This window comes from Triplophysa rosa, linkage group LG22 (assembly GCF_024868665.1).
Source record: "Triplophysa rosa linkage group LG22, Trosa_1v2, whole genome shotgun sequence".
Lineage (NCBI taxonomy): Eukaryota > Metazoa > Chordata > Actinopteri > Cypriniformes > Nemacheilidae > Triplophysa > Triplophysa rosa.
The window spans coordinates 1379611-1393564 of record NC_079911.1 but is presented as its reverse complement, the minus strand read 5'-3'; the positions used below and the strand labels follow the sequence as shown (position 1 = coordinate 1393564).

Below are 13954 nucleotides of genomic sequence, written 5' to 3'. Positions count from 1 at the left end.
CTCATATAAACGGTACAGAGAAGTCTCTGGGAGAAGCGGAAGCACGCACATGTATTCTGTGTCTCCACGCGGTTTACAAAGCGTCTTATTTTCCTTCACGATCGCCAGTAAAACGCCGCAAACTTGAAGCGCGACTGCAGGCGAGTCACCCCGAAACACATACGAAGGAGCTCAAAGGTTTTTATATGCCTATGTTAACTTAACACGAGCTGCTGCATAACGTGAAATGCAACATAAAGTCAGCCAAAAGAAACCAGCGCTGTCCTCTACTGATTATAGAAGTGATGAAGTGAGTCAAACTGTACATTCCAACCAAATATGTAACATGTTTGCATGACTAAAGAAATGTAATGCAATTTATATAATATGTCTTTTTGAAAGCTATTTCTCATTCATTGCTGTTCAATCAAAGACAGTGCAGCTCTTTCTTCAAGAGACATGCCATGAGCCAATAGCCTTTGAGTGTGAGCCCTGTCAGAGCGTTTCATTGGTTGAATGAACTGAATGAATACGCCCTACTTAACGAGTCAATTGAGTCAAATGGATTGAAGAACTGGAACATGTCGTTCATGGTCTAATATCTGGTTCCAACAATGCAATCTAGTTACTGAACTTTTCTGAAAAATAAAGGTAATGACCTGGTTTAATTTCATTCTAAGGTGAAGTAAATTATGTCAAAACAGCTGAATCTTTGTATGGAACATTTAATTACACCAAGTAAATGATTTAAACCATTTAGATTTTAGTAGACTAAATATAATGTATATTTATTCGACTAAAATGTTTTTCATATTTCGTCGACTAAAACTAGACTAAAACTAAAATGATGGGGTTGACTAAAATGTGACTAAAGACTAAATTGCATTTTCGTCAAAAGACTATGACTAAAACTAAATCAAAATTTGCTGTCAAAATCCTTTCGGTCTGTCCCTGTCCCCACGAGTCTTCACGAAGATCGTGGAAGCCGTCCTCACTCCCCTCAGGGAGAGAGGTGTGCGGGTACTAAACTATCTCGACGACTGGCTCATTTGACACACTCGCGAGATCTGTTATGTACACACAGGGACCTAGTGCTTCGGCACCTAGATCGATTGGGACCACAGGTCAACCGGGAAAAGAGCCAGCTCTACCCTGTGCAGAGCATCCTCTTTCTTGGTATGGAACTCAACTCTGTCTCCATTACAGCGCGACTGACTACAGAATGCGCTCAGTCAGTGTTGAACTGCCTGGAATATTTCAAGCAGTCTGCGGTCCCCCTGAAACAAATTCAGAGGCTCCTGGGCACATGGCATGCTCGGTGGTAGTGATACATGCACATGACACCGCTCCAACACTGGCTACAGAGGCGAGTTCCCTGGAGAGCGTGGCACACCGGCAGCAGGCGGATGGTGATGACGCCTCTCTGCCGACGCACCCTAACCCCTTGGTCTTCAATGACCTTTCTACGGACGGGGGTCCCTCTCGGACAGGTCACGAGGCGCTTCGTGGTAACGACATACGCCTCTCTGCAGGGTTGGGGTGCCGTGTGCAATGGGCACGCAATGTCGGGGCGATGGATGGGCCCCCGCCTGCGCAGGCATATCAACTGCCTAGAGTTGTTGGATGTGCTACTTGCACTGAAGGGGCTACAACCTCTCGTGCAGGACAAGAACATGCTGGTCCGGTCAGACAGCACAACTGCCAATAGCGTATGTCAACGCCAGGGTGGCGTTCGTTCACGGCAGCTAACACGACTCGCCCGATGCTTCCTCCTGTGGAGTCTGCAGGTGGCCCATACTGGCCAAACCGGACTTGGTTCTCGGAGCTAATGCTCTTGACGACAGCTCCCCCCTGGCCGATTCCCCTGACGAAGGACCTGCTTTCCCAGGGGAAGGGCACGTTATGGCATCCCAGGCCAGACCTCTGGAAACTTCATGTCTGGCCCCTGGACGGGACGAGGAGATCCTGAGTGGCCTACCCCCTGCGGCGGTTAAGACCAGCACTCAGGCTAGGGCCCTGGCCACTAGGCGGCTATACACCTGTAAGTGATGCCTCTTCTCATCCTGGTGCTCTTCTCGAAGAGAAGACCCACGGAGTTGCTCGATCGGTAACGTGCTGTCCTTCCAGAGACTCGAGAGTAACCTCTCCCCTTCCACACTGAACGTGTATGTAGCCGCTATTGCCGCTCATCACAACACAGTTGCTGGTAAGTCTCTAGGACTGCACAACCTGATCATTTGGTTCCTAAGGGGCGCGGGAAGGCTACCGCCTCACCTGCACTCCGTACCCTCTTGCGACCTTGATGCGGTCCTGTAGCCCCTCGGAGATGCCGCTCTTTCTCACCTCACGATGAAGACGGCTCTCCGGATGGCGCTCAAGAGGGTAGCGGACCTACAAGCATTCTCTGTGTCTACAGATTGCCTAGAACTCGGGCCCGGTGATTCTCACGCTATCTTGAGACCCTGTCCCGGCTACGTGCCCAAAGTTCCCACCACTCCCCCTAGACACCAGGTGGTGAACTTACAGGCGCTCCCCACCGGTGAGGAAGACCCAACCCCATCCGTGTTGTGTCCAGTTCGCGCATTACGCCTCTGCTTGGACCGCACGCAGAGCCGCGGGAGCTCTGAGCAGCTCTTTGTCTGTTTTGGAGATCATCAGGGAGGGCTGTCTCAAACAGAGATTGGCGCACTGGATCATGGACACCGTCACTACGGCGTACCTGTCCGAAGTTCGCCCACGCCCACTGAGTGAGAGCTCTCTCCACACAAAGTATAGCCTCCTCGTGGGCACTGGCTCGAGGCGCCTCTCTGGCAGACATCTGCAGAGCTGCGGGTTGGGCTACACCCATCACCTTCGCGAGGTCTTACAGCCTCTGCGTAAAAATTGTATCAGCTCGAGTCTTGCAGGCATCAGGCAAGATCGGCGGTACAACTGAGTTATCCACAACATGGCTCTAACCGGACCAAGTGCTACCGGACTTTGTAACCCCCCAGCAGGGCGGTTCCATCTGATGTATCCTCATGATTGGTTCCCACCTTGGTAACCCATGACCTTCTGTAGGTGGACCTCCACCTTGCGGTTAACTCCTTCAGTCCGCACTTTCCTCCCATGAGTTCTCCCCTAACGGTGAGACCATGTTGGTATCTCCACTAAACTCCTCCCTACGGTAGGAAGTGGTCTCTGTAGCGCATCCCCCATTTGAGGAAGTAGCGCTTACCCAGTGGCCTTACGGTACCGGGCGGCTTCTCGCTGTTAGAGAAACAAGGCCGCCGCCTGTGAGGCCGAAGGCAAGGGCCTTCCCACTTTTCAAGAAAAGCTCTGGGACCCCCTACCTACCTACTGGTGGGTTACAATTTCGCAGTAGCGCTCACGGCTGACACGCCCAGGCCAGTCATTGTCGCTTCACTAGAGATTGTGACAGGGCACAGTGTTGTGGCGTTTTCGATAGGAACCCTATCTGTCGGCTCGATACAACGTCGAGAGACCGACAGAAAGGGAACGTCTTGGTTATGGATGTAACCTCAGTTCCCTGATGGAGGGAACGAGACGTTGTGTCCTTCTTGCCACAACACGTGCTGCCCACTGCAGCAGTCGTGAGAGGTCTCAGGCTCGCCATCTCCCTTTTATACCCGGATACCCGGGGGCGGAGTCCAGCATGCAAATTTCATTCGCCAATTTCATTGGCCTTTTCTAAGTAGTCGGAAGCGATTGGTTCTCAAGGACGAACCCCATCTGTCGGCTCAACACAACGTCTCGTTCCCTCCATCAGGGAACTGAGCTTACATCCGTAACCAAGACGTTTTCTTCTATTAGTGATGAAAAGTAAGCGGATCGAGAAGTTTTTAGGGATTTCTTGTATTTTCAAATACTATCCTTCCACGATGTACAAAATACCTCTAATTTAGTTTTCTTAAAGTTGCGTGCCATTTTTCAGGCCACTTTCTTTAGAGCCTGGGTGTGTTCATTACCATTTTTAATCTTCTTTAAACGTAGAGGAGCAACTGTGTCCGAGAAGGTGGAGAATTTCCGAGAAGGTGGAATTAAAATTTTCAGTGGTAGTGTCAAGATCTTCAACGTTATTTCTCATGCTAGCGATTTGAGACAATTCTGGCAGATTATCGAGAAACGCATCTTTCGTAGTTGAAGTTATTGTTCTACCATATTTGTAACAATGAGTTTTATTTGCAGCCGTAGGCCAGTGAAGCAAACATAATACCAGATAATGATCCGAAATGTCTTCACTCTGCTGAAGGATTTTAACGTCGTCCACATTTGCACCGTAAAACGGTATTAAATCTAAAGTATGATTACGAAGGTGAGTGGGTCCTGACACATGTTGACTAACGCCCATGGAGTTGAAAGTGTCTTTGAAAGCCATTCCTAAGGCATCTGTATCATTATCTACATGGATGTTAAAGTCACCAACGACAAGGACTCTATCTGTGGCCAGTGCTAGTTCTGATAAGAACCCACCAAATTCTTTAATAAAATCTGTGTGGTGACCTGGTGGCCTATATACAATAGCCAGAATACATTTTTAAAATGTTTTATCCTTAGTATTAGGTGTTGAAACATGAAGTACCATGACTTCAAAAGAATTGCATTTAGAGTTAGACTTCTGGGAAATGCTAATAGAGTTATTGTAAGGTGCTGCGAAACCTCCCCCTCTGCCTTTTAGACGAGGCTCATATTTATATTAATAAACTTGGGGGACAGATTCATTTAAAGTAATATAATCATCTGGTTTTATCCATGTTTCTGTCAAACAGAGCATGTCTATTTTATGATCTGTTATCATATAGTTAACAAAAAGTGCTTTATTAGAGAGAAATTTAGCAATCTGAGTCGTAACAGTTGATTATCTGTATTTTGTTCATGTTTAATTTGTTTAATGTTTATTAAATTACTTTCAAGAGGTTTACGCATTATTTTGTTTGCTAATCCGGGGGACAGACACAGTCTCTATTTTATGATGTTCGGGAGAAGGGATTATTACATGTTGTACATTTTATGTATTCTGCGATGTGAGACGGCAAGCAGACAGTTGGTTAAGCCATTCTATCTGCTCCCTGACCTGGGCCCCAGCGAGTCAAACTTTAGCATAATTAAGACTTTCTGCCATAATTCTAGACAGGATGGAAGCCCCAGCCCAGGAGGGATGGAGACCATCTCGTTTCAACAGGTCAGGTCTGCCCTCAAAACTCTTCCAGTTATTTATAAAAACTATATCATTCTGCAGGCGCACCACTCAGACAACCAGCCATTTAGTGATGATAATCTGATATAAATCTCATCACCACGATAAGCAGTGAGGGGGCCAGAGAATATTACAGTGTCTGACATCGTGCTTGCGAGCTCACACACCTCTTTAATGTTATCTTTTGTGATCTCCGATTGACGGAGTCGAACATCATTTGTGCCGACGTGAATAACAATCTTACTGAATTTACGATTAGCCTTAGCCAGCACATTTAAATTTGACTTGATGTCAGGTGCCCTGGCTCCCGGTAAACATTTGACTATGGTGGCCGGTGCCTCTATGTTAATGTTCCGAACAATAGAATCACCGATAATTAGGGCACTTTCAGCAGGTTTCTCAGTCGGTGCGTCACTGAGCGGGTCAAACCTGTTCGAGACTGTAATTGGAACGGTTGAGTGATGTTTTGTCCTGTGACTACACCGTCTCACAGTCACGAAGTTTCCCAGCTGCGGGGGATTTTCAACCAGAACCGAGCAGTGTCGTAATCGTTTTACCTCGATTATTTTGTTTTTGTAATTGTTGAAGCCAAAATTGACGATTACAATTAATTTTCGATTAATTGCACAGCCCTACTTACTAGTAAAATATTGTTAATTTTCATAAGGGCTTTTATTGAGATATCAGCAGATCACGCAACGCATGTACTTTTCTGAAAATAATCACACAGGAATTGTTAAGGGGAATTCACATTGTAATCTGAAGTTTCCATTTCCTTTTGTTTCCGATCTGATTCCTAGCCTTTCGATTCCGATTCCAAATTGGAATTGATTGTCGATTCCCAACCCTATTTAATGGTAATGAAATTTCGTGCCTGGGATGTGCCAGCTACATTGCCGGCTGGTAAGTCATAAATTTACCAATACATTACGTAACCGGTACGTCATGTGTTAGCTGGGTAGCTGTGTGCAGAAAAAAACAAATACAAGTTATACAATCTACATTGTCAGTAAAATGAGAATATTGATGAGCTTCATGTAGAGGCTTTCCTCATTAATGTATTTGACGTTAAAATAATGTATTGGGAATTGTTATTGTTGCACTTTGGCAGGCAGCATGATGCAAGTTGGAAATGCTCTCCCTATACGCGCTGCTCAGTCACATGACACATCATTTTGATTTTGTCTTAGGGATATATCACACAACAACTTTTTCTTTCTTTACATTTGATTAAATAGTAGTTTAACACTGTTAAAAACTAATAAGAGCTGTATTTTGTCAGTATATTATACACTTAAATGAATGTCTTCCAAAGAGAAATGAGAAGCCTAACAAGCCTAAATTTGGCTCGTTTTACTGGAAGGCGGTACTTCCTTCGCTTGAGCGGCCATATTGAGCATTGCATGACGATGTTATATTTGAAGTGTTATATTTATGCTTCTGTAATTATTTATCCGTCGTGAATAATGCTCAATGCTATGTTTTAAATAACTGTTAATGTTAAGTATCTGAACTAACACTTTGTTGTTCATTTGAATGTTTTTAAACATGTTTGTATACTGTTTTGAATGCGATTTGATATGTTGCTGTCAATATTTGGTGTTATCTATATAAATGAAAAGTATTCCAACTCATTACATGTTATTTAAAGTCTCTAAAATAGTTTTGGGCAAATAAAGACAAGTTAAATTAGTTGTTCTGCATGTCCGCCCAAAGAATATTTACTGATTACAACACAAAATTTGTAATCCATTATGTTGTCACGACGTGACCATGACTGGAAGATCAAGGCATGAAACCAGGAATTTCGCTTAAGTTACGTTGACACAATGAAAGTTTTGTCGTCAGATTACGTTACAGTTAAGTAACAATCACGTATTGCGCTCTTGCGTATGCGCTCTTTCTGGTCCATGTAGTGCAAGTTCTAAATAAAAAGACATTGCGCTTTATCTCATGCTTTGAAGGATGCAATTAAAGACGGTCAAGGGTTCACTTGGTGTAGGAAAGAGTGATTGACAGCATGATGAGATCATCTCCCCCTCACACATATGCAATATAAGCATATAACATGTCTAAATGTAGTTTTATTTGTTTCTCTGAAGTTTATGATGAGAAATTAGTATTCACTCACCCTCTCCCATACATACAACAGTGTATTTTTGGAAAGTCATGTGACTGTTTAAAGCACATCAGACATCACTTTGATGCTTTCAATGAGAATTTGTTACTTTTTGTGTCAATCCATGTGCCATTTTTTTGGCCATTCACAATGCACTGTCATCACATTATTGTTGAGCATGATCAACGGTTGCTTCACTGCTGCTTCAGCTGGCAAAGTGAATGCTCTAATTCCAGCGCCGGGAAAAAGCGTGCACCTCATGCGCAGTAGAGGGAGGGTGTCGAGGCGGATCGTTCGGTTCGGATATCATCACACCCCTACATGTCTTTACTTTCATGCTTATTACAAAATCTCAGAATATATTTTAAAGAGCGGCACAAAAGGTTATTATTATGCACATTAACTCGTTATTGTCTAAAAAACTTTCAATCAGGAGTCGTAATGCCGAGAAGCTCCCGTGGAGTGTAGAAGAGGTGGAGTTACGAGACTTCTCAGACAGTTGAAGTGTCCAATGGAGTTAAGAGATTTGCTCTCAAGCTATTTTCAACACTTTAGATTGGTTAATAATTTGTAAAAATAACAGACCCACATGGGGACTGACCAATAGCATCGATTTGTGAAAAAATATGAAATTGACCAAATTTGGACAGTTTGGAGGTTTCCGCCCGACAGCGACGATATGCTCAAAACATAGTGTACTGTGTCCATCCAACAGTTCACGGAGCCTTTTTATTCAGAAGTTTAAAATTCAGTTACTGTGTGTGTGAATGACGCTTTACCCATGTGATGGACTTTAGTAAACTTGGCCTTGTACTCATGACTTTGTCTTTTGTGTGTTAAAGGAGCAGCAGAAAGAGGGCGAGTGAAGATACAGTCAGCGCAGGTGAACAGCTACAATCTGCACCACGTGTCGCCATCATGGAGGAGGACGAGCATAAACAAGACTTTCTCTGTGAGACAAATATTACAAATCTTTTGTTTGTTGTATTATAGGGGTGTAACGATATACTAATTTGCCGATTCAATACTATCCCGATACTTGTGTGCCCATTCAATATATATTGCGATTATATAACTATTGTGAGTCGATATTACAATTTATTGTGATTTTTGTTTGCTTATTAAAGACTAGGAAAATAGTTGATCATACCATTGAAGAGACTGTATATTATGAGTCATATTAACAAAAACAATGCATCATATCTTTCTGAACTTTTATTTCAGGAGCATACACATACACGTACGGTGTATATTTTAAAGTACCTTGCTTGAGCCATGAAACTTTCAAGGACCAAAACCCTGAACTCAGTGTATGGCAGAGTTTGCATACCGTTTTAGTCATGTCTAGCGCTGCTTTTCCCGGTAAAGTCTAAAATCCAAAGTGTTTCCACACTTGGGATTTGAAACGTGAAGGTGCCTAATTAATTTTCGAGCTTTGATCCGCTGACTCGGCCATGATTTTTGCACCCTCGCGCTAGGGCTGTGATGGTGGCAGTTTTTTACCACCGCGGTGGTAATAGACAAATCTGCCGTGTTGGTGCGGTGGTTGAGAAATATATATTATTTATATAAATAATATTTATATTATTATATTTGCGTGTAGCAACCACATGACGAGTGGAAGAGAAATATAGACCTTATTTAAATACTTGAAATTGTTAAATACTTGAAATTTAAATATGATATCTGAAATAAATGAGGATGAAACATCCGTCAATGTTTAACGCGCAAATCCATCAGTGAAATGGCACACTACAGCATATAAAACATTTAAATAAACATCAGTAAATAATGAAAACTTAATTGATATAAGAAAGCTAAATACTAAATAAAAAAGCTCTTGTTGCAGTAACTTCAGTCAGTGGCGTATTAACCCTTACAGTCCTTAACAATTCCATTTGAAACAAACTGTTTAAACCTACATTGGCTTTCCTATTCAGATTGCCATAAAAACTTTACTTTTTCAGACTCGTTGATGTGAAACTTACTTGTTGACATTGTCCAGATTAAAATGTGTACAGCTGCACTAAATGCGCGTTCAGAAGATGTGCACAGGAGCGCAAATGAATAGATGTCTCTCCGCAACCGCGGCAAAACCTGCGCGCGCTCCGACACTAAGCAAGCGGGTCATAGCCAGTTTTGATTTTACATATCTGTTCATTTCACAACAAGATCCATTGCAAAACCTCGAACGCATCAACAGGAACGTATGCCAATAATTTCTGTTAATGTAAAATCTTTTAAATAAAACCATCCACAACTGAAAGGCTACAACTAGCAATCGTTATCGCAACTCTCATATTTATTACACCTATATTTGTCAGAGTGACGTGCACTACCGCCGGTGGCAGTTCGCCACCGTCATGGCACTTTACCACCGCGGTGGTGCGGTTGTCACGGCCACCGTCACAGCCCTGCCTCGCACCATCTTAAAATGGATATGACGTCATCCAATACAGATACAAACATATGCTTTACACCCTCTGTTGGAATAAAAGTGGTAACTCCACCACCTCTTAGGAAAAGTAAAATAAAAAAAATCAATTCTGAGATAAACCAATCGATTTTTAAATCGTTTTAAAAAGAATTGTGATAGTTAGGTGAATCAATTTTTCCCAACACCCCTATTGTATTATGCGTCACCATTGTCCTCACGGCAGAGCTGCTGTCCTTAAAGGTGTCATGAACTGGGCTTGTTTATTGTTTTATACTGTTGTATGAGGTCTACTTATGACGTTTGCTTGGTTTTTACATTCAAAAACATCAAAATCAATAAGTAATAGGCTATTTTTTTACCCGGGTTTTAAGGTCGGCTTGTCAAACGATCGGTTTGAATGGGCGTTCCGCCATGAAGACTTGGAAGTAAACGCCCACTGCTATGATTGGATAGCAGTTTACTTAGTAAACTTAGTTGGAGCCTTCTGTGAATTTGGTTAGAGACGTAATGTTAGGTTACACATTTGCCCTATTCGCACAGGATTAGTATTATCTGGGGACCTCGTGTGACTTATAATTCTGTCATGACAACTCATGGAGTGTATAGCATGGTAGTGTGCATGACATACAGGTGCTGGTCATATAATTAGAATATCATAAAAAGTTAATTTATTTCACTAATTCCATTCAAAAAGTGAAACTTGTATATTATATAATTAAATATTATATAAAGAAGTAAACATTTGAAATATATCAGTCTGTGTGTAATGAATGAATATAATATACAAGTTTCACTTTTTGAATGGAATTAGTGAAATAAATCAACTTTTTGATGATATTCTAATTATATGACCAGCACCTGTATATGTATTTGGTCTTGGCGGAATAGATCTGCTACGCTGCTGCTGCTGCGGCAGAGCAAGTAAGGAGAATTGCTACTGCCAGTATATCCACAACATGCTACTGTGTGCATATAAGGAATGCTGCTGCTGCACATATAACATATGAATAAACCACAGCTTACATGGTCCTTGTAGCGGATCTATACCTGTGGAACTAGGGAAGGAGGAGGGTTCTGAAACGCAATGCACTGCTGCAACAATCACTAGCCGAGATTTAAACGTAGAGCAGCAAGCTCATTGGCTGCTGATACTGAGGGAACCAATCCCTTCATCGTGTAGTAGTTATTATTTCGGATATGTTTAGACTTTAAGACTGCGCCGTCTAGAGTATGACAACTCTCTGAGTGTTTAGCATGGTAGTGTGCATGACGTATATGTATTTGGTCTTGGCGGAATAGATCTGGTACACCGCCGCTGCGGCGGAGCAAGTAAGGAGACTTGCTACTGCCAATATATCCACAACATGCTGCTGTGTGCATATAAGGAATGCTGCTGCTGCACATACTGTATAACATATGAATAAACCCCCATCAAAGCAGGAGACACAGAAATGATCAATTCAAGCCGTGGACAGGAACACCCCCAACAGATCTATCGCCAAGACATGTGTACTGCTGCTGCCCTGAAGGACTATGTGAACCGCATGTATTACTATCTATGTGTGCCTGGGCTTTAATGCCAACCGGCTTAACGCTAATGGCCTATGACTATGTGTGCCTTGGCTTACCTCGCCAACGGGCGTAACACTAGTGGCTTATAACTACAGTATGTGAGCCTTGGCTACCAAGCCAACTGGCTTAACACTGATGCCTATGACTATGTGAACCTTGGCATTCATGCCGACCGTCTTAATAGACGCGCACTAAGTGCAATTTATTTAACAATTTTACGTTGCAGTCCAAAGATGAGACCCCAGCATCCACCCGAACAAATTATCAAGATAAGGTCATTGATACTTATCTCAACCATTATTCAATGAAGCACATGCTTCTGCCATTGCACATACTTAGATACCATGGAATTGTACAGTACTGCCATGCACGAACCAATGGGCGGGTCTAGAGAAGTAGTCATTGATATTCTCCTGTGGAGGTGGTGTTCAACCTATCAATGATAGGTGCATTCCAGGACCTGCCGTTCGCTGGGCCTGGTGTCAATAACAGTTGTAATTTCAGTAACAAGGGCGTTTTCAGTTCTGACACTTACATGATGTTTGCTTGAATACGATTCCCTCTTATATAACAAAAGCATGGGTTAAAATTGATGTCTAAATTCATCGCCCCTTTAAGATATTTAGTATTCCAGATTATGAATAAAAGGATGAAACATCACCATCATGTTATCTACAGTACATGGCCAATCGGGCATGTTGTCATTTATGGCATTTTTTTCAGTATACACATCTGAAAGATCTTAAAGCTGAATAAATAGGCTTTCTATTGATGTATGGGTTGGTAGGATATGACCATATCTGGCGGAGATACAACCTTTTAACACTCTGGAATCTCAGGGTGCCAAAAAAAATTAAATATTGAGAAAATCGCCATTAAAGTTGTTAATCAGAGGCGCTGCAGCAGGCCATTCACTCACAAAAATAAAGTCTTTATGTATCTAGAGTAGGAAATTTACAAAATATCTTAATGGAACATAATCTTTACTTAATATGCTAATGTTTTTTTGGCATAAAAGAAAAGTCTATAATTTTGACCCATACAGTACATTGTATTTTTGGATTTTACTAATGTTCCCGTGCTACTTAAGACTGGTTTTGTGATCCAGGGTCACAATTAAATCTGTGCTAAAACTAAATATTTAAACTTAGGTTGCCAAAAGCATAGCATGACCTCATTAATATAGAATGTGTGTTTACAGATATCTGTTTATAGTCTTTGGAACATGTTTCATTCAACCAGAATTTGGAATCTCAATTGTCTTTTCCTTTAGATGAAACTCAATTCTGCATCATGGTATTAATGCTAATGAATTCCTCCGTTACACGCACAAGCGCAGATCTAATAAACACCCATGCTTTGTTTAAAACCGCTCCCTCGTTCACTCCTTCACTATTCCCTATATAGCGAATGACATTTGAGTTCACTATATGGGGAAGAAGTGAATGTAACACTATGACACAGTTTTGCGTTCCTTTCCCAGGAAACCAGAAACATTTTGTTATGCACTTTTATATTTCTCTGGCGAAAAATAAGCAATATCATTATAACTTTCACTTTCAAATCTTTTTCTTTGTTTTATATTCATACAGATTGTGAAGAGTGTCAGTCATTTTTCATCGGTGAATGTGACGTTCATGGTGCTCCATTGTTCATTCCTGACACCGTTGTGTCTGTGGGGGCTGCAGACCGGGCCAGACTTACCCTTCCTGCTGGACTGGAGGTTCGGACATCCAACATTCCCAATGCAGGACTCGGGGTGTTTAACCAGGGTGAGATTCTTCCAGTTGGAGCACATTTTGGCCCTTATGAGGCAGAAGCAAGCAAAAAGGAGGAAGCTATCAGCAGTGGATACTCATTTGTGGTGAGCCTGTTGTCTAAAAAAGCAGTGTTTTTCACAGAGAAATGTTTTTTCATACAGAAACTGTGAACATTTTTGAGATAGATGTAGAGTACTAACTCCAACAATGACTTTACGTGATACATCATTAAAATGTGGTTTAAAAGAAAGTTTACAATCAAAGTCATATACCAAGATATTTAATAGTATTAACTTATTTATGTATAAATCTTTACATGAAACGACACAGGAACAAGTTTTGGATTTAAGTTTCTGTCTAGAACCCCAAAACATAATATATTATTGATCCCTAATTTAAAAGCCAGTCTTGTAAAATATTGAAATCAGACAAAGTATTTAAAAAAAACTGAAATATACCTCGCTCAGATTACACAAATTCACTCTGATTTTGGCACAATTTGTGTGGTAGCGTGTCAGAGTGATTTGTAAAAGACGTGTTGGGGCTAGGGTCGTAAGATTCAATCTTTTCCTCCCATATACAGGCGGGGACAAAAACTCCTTGGTAAATAAGAGTAGATGTCCAAGATGTAGATGACATTGTTTCTAAAGTAGAACAGTATAGAAAGTCTTTATCTGAAATCGCGAGCTTTGGTCACTTATACAACACAAGTGCTGTGTTTAAAAGTTCACATAGCAGACACAGGCAACACAAACACAATCCCTGCACCTAGGGCTGTGCTGATAAACGANTGGGAATTGTTATTGTTGCACTTTGGCAGGCAGCATGATGCAAGTTGGAAATGCTCTCCCTATACGCGCTGCTCAGTCACATGACACATCATTTTGATT

At 41.9% G+C, this 13954-nt stretch overlaps 1 long non-coding RNA gene across 1 annotated transcript in view; it reads left to right on the top strand.

The window, feature by feature from the left end:
- The window catches only part of LOC130545920 (uncharacterized), a 23919-nt gene extending 10597 nt beyond the window's left edge, over window positions 1–13322 (top strand). Inside the window, exons 3-4 of the long non-coding RNA XR_008961730.1 lie at window positions 8138–8247; window positions 12897–13322. This is a non-coding gene — a long non-coding RNA (uncharacterized LOC130545920). The remainder of the gene's footprint in view (window positions 1–8137; window positions 8248–12896) is intronic.
- Window positions 13323–13954: the final 632 nt, after the last annotated feature.